The sequence below is a fragment of the Triticum urartu genome, chromosome 7 (assembly GCF_003073215.2).
Source record: "Triticum urartu cultivar G1812 chromosome 7, Tu2.1, whole genome shotgun sequence".
Taxonomy (NCBI): Eukaryota; Viridiplantae; Streptophyta; class Magnoliopsida; order Poales; family Poaceae; genus Triticum; species Triticum urartu.
In genome coordinates this window covers 620,928,826-620,940,524 of record NC_053028.1, presented here as the reverse complement: position 1 = coordinate 620,940,524, position 11,699 = coordinate 620,928,826, and positions in this window count along the sequence as shown.

Below are 11,699 nucleotides of genomic sequence, written 5' to 3'. Positions count from 1 at the left end.
ACAACACACGGGACTGGGGCGCCGGTTCAACCGCGTGCCATGGAACCCCCTTGTGTGAATACTGCTCCGCCTCATTACGCACCAATACAACCGGGTCACTTTTCTAACCCTTTGGAGAACCTGATCGTTGCGTCAGCTCGTTTGGCGGCTCTCCCGATGGAAGGCGACTCTCCAACAGCGATCGAAACACGAAGGGTCAGAGAACTTCTTCAAACGGCTCTGGCACAGCAGGATGCATACTCTTATAGTCGAGACAGAATCCATTCAACCCCTCGCCCAAGCCGGAGCCCGAGCTATAGCAGGCATATGGACTCAGCGGCCATGTCAAGCAACGCCCAACGCCGTAACCAACCACGCAGGCATGACCCGGCGCAGGATGGAGCTCTTAACTTGGTGGACCAGGAGAGGATCCTTCAAGAGGCTGAGCGGGCGGTTCAACAGGCAGCTGAGCTGGCGGCTCACCAGGCTTTTCCGGTTTATCCAGCGACCTCTGTTGAAGCAGGTGTGGCTACGAGGACAGGAGGTGTCCCTTGTCTGGTGTAGGCTCTGCGTAATGAGCGTTTGCCAAAGGACTTTAAGGGGCCTCGTAAGGTACCTAATTACACAGCCGACCTGCAGCCCGGGGCATGGATTGAAAGTTACGAGATGGCCATGGAGTTATTGGAGGTCAGTGACGCAGCAATGGCCAAGTACTTCACTATGATGTTAGATGGAACAGCTCGCACTTGGTTGAAGGGGTTGCCACCCAACTCCATCGGCTCATGGGCGGAGTTAAAAGCCCGGTTCATTTAGAACTTCAAAGATACATGTAAGCAACCCATGTCGATCGTGGACTTGACTAACTGTAAGCAAGAGGAAGGTGAATCCATGACCCATTGGGTACGCCGGGTCAAGGAAATAATACATTCATCTGATAAGATGGATGCCGGCTCCGCGGTCTTAATGTTGGAGAAAAATTGCCGTTTTGAACCTCTGAAATAGAAGCTGGGGCGGCTCAAGCATGATTGTAATGACATGGGTCAGCTGATGGAGGCTCTGGTCAAGTATGCCGATTCTGGCAATACCAAGGATCCTGCGTCTGACGAAGAGAAGACAGGGAAGGGAAAGAAGAACGGCAACAACAAAGGTCACCAGCACAACCCGGCGAATCAAGGAGGTAATAAACGTAAGGCTGGCGGTAGTATGGAGTTTGTGGCTAATGCTAATACACAGGGCAACAATCAACGACGCAAGGGGAGACCACCTCCTCGGTCAGGCGGGTCAGGTCCCACCCTCGAGCAGCTGCTAAATGAACCTTGTCCAAGGCACGACACCCGGGAGAAGCCAGCTACCCATCTATGGAAAGACTGTACGATCATGAAGGCTTTTAAGAATTCCAACATGTTTGATGGTAACCACGGACCTGGCGACGGCTCAGGTGGTGGCGGCTTTCATGGCCCGGACGCCGGCTCAGGCGGTGGCGGTTTTCACGGCCAAGGCCCTCAAGGCAGTCAAGGCGGCTATAATCAGCAATCCGGCCAAGGTAATCAGCAAAAACATCAGTCCGGGTATCAGAGTAACCCAAAGCAGTTGAACAGTGGGCAGTATCATGTATTCACCACCAGTTTGTGCAAAAGGGACCAGAAACTTCATAAGAGGGCTATGAATGCTGTTGAACCAGCGGGTCCACGTTATTTGAGTTGGTCTGAGCAGCCTACTGTATGGAGTAGGGAAGACCACCCTCCCTGGGTTGATAATCCGGGTCATCTGGCTTTGGTGGTGGCACCTCAGGTTGGTGGATATAAATTCACTAAAGTGCTCATGGACAGAGGCAGTATGAAAGTGCGTTATATCGACTAGAGGGGGGAGAATAGGCGATTTTTATGAATTCTTCACTGAGGAATTTGCAGGTGAGGAAATTCCTTAGCGAAGAACTACTAGCAGCGGAATAAGTACTCAAAAGTAAACATAACAGAACACAAGCATAGTCATCATGATGAAATGAAGACAGGCACAGAGTACAGAAAGCGTAAGCATAGGATAACACAGGATGAAGACAAACAGACTGAAGAAATTGAACTGAGGAAATTGGGAAAATCTTCAGTCAAAGTCTTCAAGCACAGATATGAACAAGAACACAACACAGTTATGAGGAAATGAAAGAGTTGAGGAAATAGAACCAGTAAGCTTGTTGAAGACAATGATTTGGTAGACCTGTTCCAACTGCTGTCTCAGTTGTACGTCTGGTTAGGGCGGCTAGGTATTTAAACCCGAGGACACACAGTCCCGAACACCCTGTCCTGAACACGCAGCTCAGGACACTCAGTCCTCACCGTATTCCCCTTGAGCTAAGGTCACACAGACCTCGTCCAATCACTCATGGTAAGTCTTCAGGTGACTTCCGAACCTTCACAAACTTGGTCACTCACGATCCACAATTCCTCTTGGATGCTCTAGACCATGACGCCTAACCGTCTGGAAGAAGCACACTCTTCAAAGGTAACAAGCGTCGGATCCACGCAGGATCAATCTCTTCAGTGATACCCAATCACTTGGGGTTTGTAGGTGTTTGGGTTTGGGTTTTCCTCACTTGATGATTTTCGCTCAAAGTCCTCGGAGGATGGGTTGCTCTCAAATGACAAGTGTCAGTTTCTCTCGGAGCAGCCAACCAGCTAGTGGTTGTAGGGGGCGGCTATTTATAGCCTAGGGAGCAGCCCGACATGATAAGACATAAATGCCCTTCAATGATAAGACCGTTAGGTGGATAGATATTTTGGGACAGCTGGCGCATATCACAACAACGGTCAGAATTTTGAGTGGCGAAATCCTCAGGGCTATCATGTTCCTCACTGTGTAGGCAATCCGCACTGGCGAATTCCTAACTCCTCAGTCAGAACAAATTCCTCACAGACCAGAAGAACTTCGTCTCTGTCACTGAAGAATATGACTGAACTGTATGAGATTTCCAATGGCTTCACTCAAAGGGATTGGTAGGTGTAGGATTTGAGTTGAGCATCACATGGAAATTTTTCCTTAGTATTTCCTCGACCCCCTTTAATAGTACGGTGTTTCATATGACTCAAGAAAGAGAAAATGAAACTACGAAAACAAAAGTCTTCATGCTTCATGTTCCTCGAATGAATACCAAGTCTTCAAGGTCACACCAATTTCTTCACTTTCAAAGTCTTCAGAAATCCAAAGTCTTCAGTCGAAGAACTTCATTTTTAGGGGTCGACTTTCTCTGTAAATATCAAACTCCTCATAGACTTATAGACTTGTGTACACTCACAAACGCATTAGTCCCTTAACCTATAAGTCTTCAATACACCAAAATCACTAAGGGGCACTAGATGCACTTACAATCTCCCCCATTTTGGTCATTGATGACAATATAGGTTAAGTTTTCAACGAGGGTAAACCTATGAAGTGTAAATACTGATATTGAGGAATTTGATTGCGAGATATAGAAGAACTCCCCCTGAATATGTGCATGGTGAGGCATTTGCTTTTGAAGCATTGTACACTTGAAGAGTAGAATCATGGAGATCTCCCCCTATATCTTGTAATTCATACACGCATTTGACATATCACAATGAAGAATTTGAAATGCATGATGAAATATGGTGACTGATGTAATTCAGCATGCGTGCATGAGCATATATGAGGAATAAGCATGCAGAAAAACATATCAAAAGTATTAGAGCACCATCGGGTTTAAGTTTACAACTCGATCCAATAAAGTCTCAAAAGAATGAGAGTTGTAACTTAACAAAAAAACGCCCATATAGAAAGACCCGCTTGAAGACTAACTCAAAATCCCCCCCTTTGTCATCAAATGACCAAAATGATCGAATATGAGGACTAACGCCCCTGAAGAATATCAAGTTGATGAAGGAGCGCCAGCGTTGTTGGGGTCGTTTGTCGTGGAAGGGCCTGCCGCAGTGTCGTCCAAGTGTTCGTACTCGTCGGTATCACGAGATGAAGAATATGAGCTGGACACCAAAGAAGGAACCTTGACCTTCTTGAATTTCTTCGGTGGAGGTGCAGACCAGTCAAAATCTTCCTTGAGACCCATTTTCTTGAGATCTTCTTCACCATACAGATGTGATAGAATGGCCCAGGTGTGACCGAAAACTTCATGGAGGTAGTAATGGTTTTTCTTCACTGCATTGTGCGTAGCAGTCATGTTGTGAAGAAATGAACCAAACTGACGCTTAACCCATTTATGATTTCGATCCACCTTCTGGTGATGACTAAGCAGAAGCTCACGATCAGTCATCACACGAGGAGCAGTGGCTTGAGGAGTAGACTTGGGTGCATTGGTAGTGTCATGTGTGGCAGAGTCATCATTGGTGGAATAAGATGCAGCTTTGCGAAACTGTCCATCCAATGGACGAATGCCTTCATCTATAACAGCTGGTGCCTTGCCCTTTTCATCAACTGAGGAATAGGTCCGCTTGAGGACTTCAATCGGGGGCAAGTAGCTGAGGTGATTCTGAAAATCAGCTTTGTAGTTGAGTGAAGACCTTGTCCTGAGGAATCTCATAATCCAAGATGCATAAGGCTTCAGCTCAAACGGAGAAAGTGCAACATTTGCCAGAGTCCTCATGAAGAAATCATGATAATTGATAGGAATGCCATGAACGATATTGAATACCAGATTCTTCATGATGCCAACAATTTCCTCATCAGATGAGTCGTGGCCTTTGATGGGACTCATTGTCCTCGTTAGAATGCGATAGACAGTTCTGGGCACATATAGTAATTCCTTCACGAGGAATTTGGTTCGTGGGGCCTGACCTGGCTTCAAAGGTTTCATCAGAACTTGCATGTAGTGATTTGTAAGCTCAGGTTCACTGTAAATGCAACGAGCTTCTTCAAGGGGAGGACTGAGTGGTAAGGCACGAAGCAATTCAGTAGCTGGTGCTGTGTAGTGAGTGTTCTCAGACATCCAGTCCAGCACCCATGAATTCACATCTTCAGAATCTCCTGTGATGTGCAGCGTCGCATAAAATTGAAGAATCAGTTCTTCATTCCAATCACAGATGTCAGAGCAGAAATTTAACAGTCCAGCATCGTGAAGAACACTGAGGAATGGCATGAAGCACGACAGAGATTCCATATCCACGTGAGGAATGTGCTCATGGTAGAAGATTTTGTTTTTGTTGAACATCACTGAGGAATAGAAATTAGCCTGGCTGGCAGTCCAGAAACGCCTCTTCCTAATGCGAGCAGAGTCATAAGGGTTGTAGTCTGTGAAGAATACGTGCTCGCCGAAGAAATCATCAGCCTTGAATTTTTGCTTCCTGGAGAATGGATCCTTTGGCTTGGGTAGGGGAGTGTCAGTGAGTTACATCACGACCTCAGGAATCTCAATCACAGGTTCTTCAGGCTGAGAAATTTCTGGTTCCTCTTCAGTGGCAGTCTGCGTCTTCAGATGTTCAGCAGCAGCAGTTTCTTCAGCACTAGTGGCTGGAATTTCTTCACATACATATGAAAGTGGGGTGAGTTTCTTCAGAGCCCATTTGAATAGTTTGTGCAGGGGACTGAGGTATTTGCTGCAATGGTGTGAACATTGGAGAGTTTGGATGCCGACTTTCCCAGAATTCATCACTCATCACTAGTGTGGAGCAGCCAACGTCCACATCTTCATCTTCCATTTCTTCAACGCCAGCCTCTTCAGCAGTGAACTGAGGCAGAGGCAAGGAAATGATAGGTGTTGAAGGGATCTCATCCACTTCAATTTCTTCATCCAACTGCTCTGACGAAATAGCAGAAGAAGTTTCTTCATCAGATCCGCTGGGGATCACATATTCTTCATCGAAAGGAACAAGGTCCTTTGATGGCATGGCAGAGAGAGGAACAACAGCAATGGGATTTTCAAATGAGCTGGTCAAAGGCTTCATCTTCTTTGGAGCTAAATAATCTGAAGTAGCTGATGCTTTCCTTTTCTTCACCGCTGCACGCTCTTCAACCTTGGTTTTCTTCACATCTGATGCAGATGGAAGGATCGGAGTTGGTGTTGGCGCAGGAGGAGCAGAGGAATCTGGTTGATTTTCTTCAGGCACAACTGATGCAGTTGCCCTGATTTCTTCATATTCTTCAGGCGCACCACTAGTGGATGCCCTGGCAATTTCTTCAGCGGCTGGTATGCAGTCATCAGCCCTGGAACTCACATTTTCTTCAGCAACCTGATTTTCATCAGCGGTGCTGGCATGTTCTTCAGTTGGCTGAGCACATGCTTCAGCCTGAGGAACTTCCTGTTGCCTTGGGGCTGCAACATTTGAGGTGAAGTTATCCGCAAGTTTCACAAAGCACACCTTGGCTCCAAGCTAGTCAGCGCGGTATGCGTCAAATTCATCACTGAGTTTCTTGATCTCAGTTTGAACAGCAACAAGTTCTTTAGTTGTCATAGAGACAACATTTTTCTTCAGATAGCGCTCCTTCTTGTACTGTGCTTTCTTGATCTGCCTGGCCTTCTCATATTTCCATTTTTATTCTTGTATGAAGTGGGCCAGCATGTGACTTTGGCTAGGAGTTAGCTTGAAGTCAGGCATGGGAGTGTTGGGTCCTTGTGCCAAACATCAATGTATTCGAGGATCAACTTTGGATCCAAAAGTAGTGGCACATCTGTTCCCTTGGCTCTAGCGGCCCTGACTTGCCTATCTTTGATGATTTCAGCAAGCTCATCATCATCAGCTTCGTCTTCTTCAGACGGCACTTGGAAGGCGACCTGCTTCTTCTGAGGACTAGGGCGAGGACCTCGTCCAGCAGTGGCCTTTGTCTTCAGTAGAGAGGGCCCCGTTGAAGAATTTGGTGCAGCTGAGGAACTAGCTGAAGCTCCTGAGGCAATTGAGACGCCTGTGGTCCTTTGACACGTGGCGAGATGCACAGATGCAAAGGACTTTGTCGGAGCAGCTGAGGACTTGTGAGGAGCTGAGGATTTGGGAGGAACAGGAGCAACACGAGAAGTTGGCCTTGAGGGCTTTGAAGATTCTGGCCGTGAGGGCATTGCTGAGGAACTTGGCCTTGAAACCACTGAAGGTGAAGCACTTGGCTTGTGCGCAGGCTTCTTTGACATGGCCTTCTTAGGCTTGAAAGAGGCCTCAGCGGCAGCAGCAGCAGCAGAGTCTTCGTTGAATTTCCTCATAGCTTCTTTGGCTTGTTTAGCCAACTTGGCTTGGCGCTTGGCCCATTCATCAGGATAATCCTCACCACGCTTGAGGCTGGTGGGATCAGCTATTTGGCCAGGTGCGAATGGAGGTCTTGGGCATGGAGGATTGAGTGCGAATTTCTTCATGTATTTGGGAGTGACATATCTGTACTCTCTCCACTTTCTAGCCCATCTCCTCTCTATCTTCTGAATGCGCACTTTGCGCTAATTTTTGTCTTCCTTAGGAGGTGTGCAATACCCAGCATATATATCATCAGGGATCTCAAACGCCGTGTTGACCTCAGCCCTCTTTCCTCCTCTCTGTGGCTTCTTACCGTCAGCCATTTTCTTCAGTTGAGGAATTTGAACAATTGAATTCTCTGAAGAAGTATGCAACTTTTCTTCGAGGAACACTGCAAATGAGTTAAGTTGATGAGAACCTAGTGATTTAGCAGCTGACATGAGTACCTGTGAACAGAGTATAGTTGCGAGGAATTTGGAGAGGTCATATGCGTTCTCAGAAGGTTTTATAAAGAACAAGTTTGAGGAATTTGACCAGATAAGTCTTGAAGAATTTCACTAAGCGTTCTTAGTCCTAGGTTCCAGAGTTGTACAGATCAGAAATCCGCATGATTGAGGAATCTTGAAGAGAAATTCGCAGCTTAGAGAAATGAATTAAGAACAAATGATATGAGAGGTGTTTTAGTGTGTGAAGATATGAAGAAAAACACCTTTGAACATTTTGTAGATAATCATTCGAATCAATTAGGGCAGTAAAAGTAACTTTTAATTACCCTGAATGAAGAACACGACGAACTGGAGTGAGGAGATGTGAAGTTCGTCAGTGCGGATCTTCCACGCCCTAACTTGGTGGAGGAAGACAGCTACGGCCGCGACGGAGTGAAGATTTCCGCGGACGGCGCGAGTACGGCGGCGACGAGGTCGAGGCAGTGAAGCTCTTCCTCACCGGCGACGATGAAGTAGCAGCGGTGCTAGGGTTTGAGAAGCTCGAGCTAGAGAGAGGTCGAGCAGAGTAAAAGAAGTGAGGAAGGGGAGAGGGGTATTTATAGCCATGGTGAAAACCGTTCGCCTGAAGAATTTGGACGAACGTGCCCCTGACCCTTCTCATTCGCATGACATGTGTCACCCACGTACTGAGAAGTGGAGATCGTGTTAGATCGTGGGTGAGTGGATAAGTATGTCGTGGGATGCGGAACGGTTTGAGCGGCAACGCCCAAAAATTGGATAAGATAAGTTAAAAGTTCCGTTCGCAATTTCTTCAGCTGACAAGGACACAATGAAGATTTTGAACGAGTTTCAAATAGAACGCGCATGAAGAATTTGTGAATAGATTGGGTTGAGTATAGCATAGAGGGGGAAGAATCCGATCACATTCACTTAGCAGAAAAACCAACCTCAAGAATGAGAAGGGTCATAAACTCATATATATATATATATATATAGCCAATGAAGAAAAACAACGGAAACAGTGAAGACAATGCAAAGTTGAAGAATTTGAACAACTGAGGAATTTCAACTTTTGGTGGTGGCGTGACCCACCGTATAAGAATGATGATTTTAGACACCACGTACAATTATCGTAGGGTTCTGAGAATCAAATTCTTTGTTAATTTCTTCACACTTAGAGTGTTATTCTTCATTGATTGAAGAAAAAACGTTTCTTCATGTGTTGCACATCTAAGTCATCAATTTTGAATAAGTGTTAGGATGAGTGTCCTTTTCAAAGAACATTCGAAGATTCTAGGATATTTAGCTCACACCACAACTTGCTAAATCTCTTCTCATCCAAGGGCTTTGTGAAGATATCGGCTAGATGTTCTTCAGTCTTAACATGCTCAATAGAAATGTCGCCCTTCAACACATGATCACGGAGAAAATGATGACGAATCTGAATGTGCTTTGTCTTCGAGTGCTGAACTGGGTTGTGAGCAATCTTGATGGCACTCTCATTGTCACAGAAGAGAGGCACATTCTTCATGTTGACGCCGTAGTCCTTGAGAGTTTGCTTCATCCATAGCAATTGAGCACAGCAAGAACCAGCGGCAATATACTCAGCTTCAGCAGTAGATAGTGATACACAGTTCTGTTTCTTCGAGGACGAACACACCAAAGATCATCCGAGGAAATGACATGTACCGGATGTTGACTTGCGGTCCACACGATCACTAGCATAGTCAGAGTCAGAATATCCAATGAGATCAAAAGTCGAGCCCTTGGGGTACCATAATCCAAGTGTTGGTGTGTGAGCTAGATATCGAAGAATATGCTTCACAACCTTATGGTGTGATTCCTTCGGTGTAGCTTGAAATCGGGCACACATGCAAACACTAAGCATTATATCTGGCCTAGATGCACATAAGTACAATAAAGAACCAATCATGAAGCGGTATACCTTATGATCGAAGTCAATACCATTTTCATCAGTGCACAGATGGCCATTTGTGGGCATAGGAATTTTGAGTCCTTTGCAATCTTGCATGCCGAATTTCCTCAGTACATCCTTGAGGTATTTCTCCTGATATACGAATATGCCATTGCGTTGTTGACGAATTTGAAGACCTAAGAAGAATTTTAATTCTCCCATCATAGACATTTGATATTCTTCACTCATCATGTAGGCAAATTCATCACTCTAACGTTGGTCAGTACAGCCAAAGATAATATCATCAACATATACTTGGCACACAAACAATTCACCATCATAAGATTTAGTGAAAAGAGTAGGGTCGAGTGAACCGGGTTTGAAGCCTTTCTTCATGAAGAATTCCTTCAAGGTATCATACCATGCCCGTGGGGCCTGCTTGAGGCCATAGAGGGCCTTGTTGAGTCTGAAGACTTGTCAGGATTCTTTGGATCTTCAAAACCTGGGGGTTGAGCAACATATACTTCTTCCTCAAGCTTACCATTGAGGAATGCACTTTTCACATCCATTGATATAAAGTGATATCATGATGGTTAGCATAAGCAAGTAATATGCGAATAGCCTCAAGTCTAGCAACAGGTGCAAAAGTTTCATCGAAATCAATTCACTACAAGAATTCTGTTAATACATGACGGTCTGAATCCGTCACAGACATGTGCAAAACCATAATGGAAGGGTACCCATGACGGATTTAAAATCCGTCATGTATATCGCTTCATAATTTGACAACTGCACACTCCATGACAGATCGTCCAAAACCGTCATGATCCATGACGGTCCTTAGCCGTCTTGGATGGCACTTAACTAGCAAGCTCATAACGGCGTTAACTTGTGTGCCACATCAGAATCTGACATGGATCTGACGTGGGAGCCCATGAAGTAATCGACCCAATAAGAATTTTGGCTCCCTAAATTTTAGATCCATCTAAGACAAACACTCATGTAGTAATCATCCCAATTGGAAGTTTGGCCCGTTAAATTTTAGGTCTTTCCAAGGCCCACTAACTACAATCTTAGCACTTGGCCCATCTCATTTCTCTGAGCCAGTACACGTTTTCCAGAAGATGCTCATGTCATTATATAAAAAGAAAAAAAATACACAAATAAACTACACAAAACACTACACAAAAAACTTACAACTACACATATTTCCGGAGAATACATCTGTCAAGGACCAGCGAAACACAAGAACTAAAAATACAAACAACCTACACTAATTTTGTACACGGCATGGTCACTCCGTAGATTTCTGGATGCAGATCCGGCCATCCCCGCCGAAGTCATCAGAGAGAGAGAACCTTATCCGCTAATACCTCGCTCAATCCATGCTTGACATTTCCTGTGCGTCAACAAACCTTAAGACAGCCGAAAAAAATCCAAAGTAAGTAGAGAGGAAGAGAGATCTGTTGGGGCGAGCGGCTCATAGCCTGTCCTGGTCAACGGAGAGTCCAAAATAGCCTATTGGGGTTCAGTTGGCGAGAAAAGCCTTCTTCCTACATCTGCGAGTAAGGGGCAACCTTTTTTATTAATTCACAGGTAAGGCAAAGTGCTTTCTTTTAAAGAAGCATCTGGTTCCATCTTTCTTTCGTTAGTTAAGCCACCTTTTTCTAAGAAGGATTTTTGTAATTTAGGATTAATAGTACTTAGAATGGCTTTTTCATATTGAGAAATTCTGTCTAGTGGCATTCGATCACAGAAGCCGTTGACAGCAGCATAAATCACAACAATTTGTTTTTCAATTAATCCGGCGGTGAGGACTGCGTAGGCGACAGATGCGGGCCCCGTCACGATGAAGGATGGCAGTGTCTCAGCATGGCGCATCCCCGACGGCTAGCCCCGGTGGCGGATCTGTGCATCCCCGCTATTCAGCACGCCAACGACGACGTCACTCGCTCCCTGCAGCGACATGGCGAGGACCTGCATCGACGAGACTGATGCCGCGTGCACTAGATCAGGCTTTTGGGGCTGGATCGGCCGGTGGAGAGAGAAAGGGGTAGGGTAGGCAGTGAGGGAAGGGGGTGGTGTTGGTTACCGTAGCGTGTATGGAGGGAGGACGACAGTGGCCGCGTTGTGATCCGCCCACGGTTGCCGTTGACTCACGGATCTCGGTGGGATCTGGCCAGA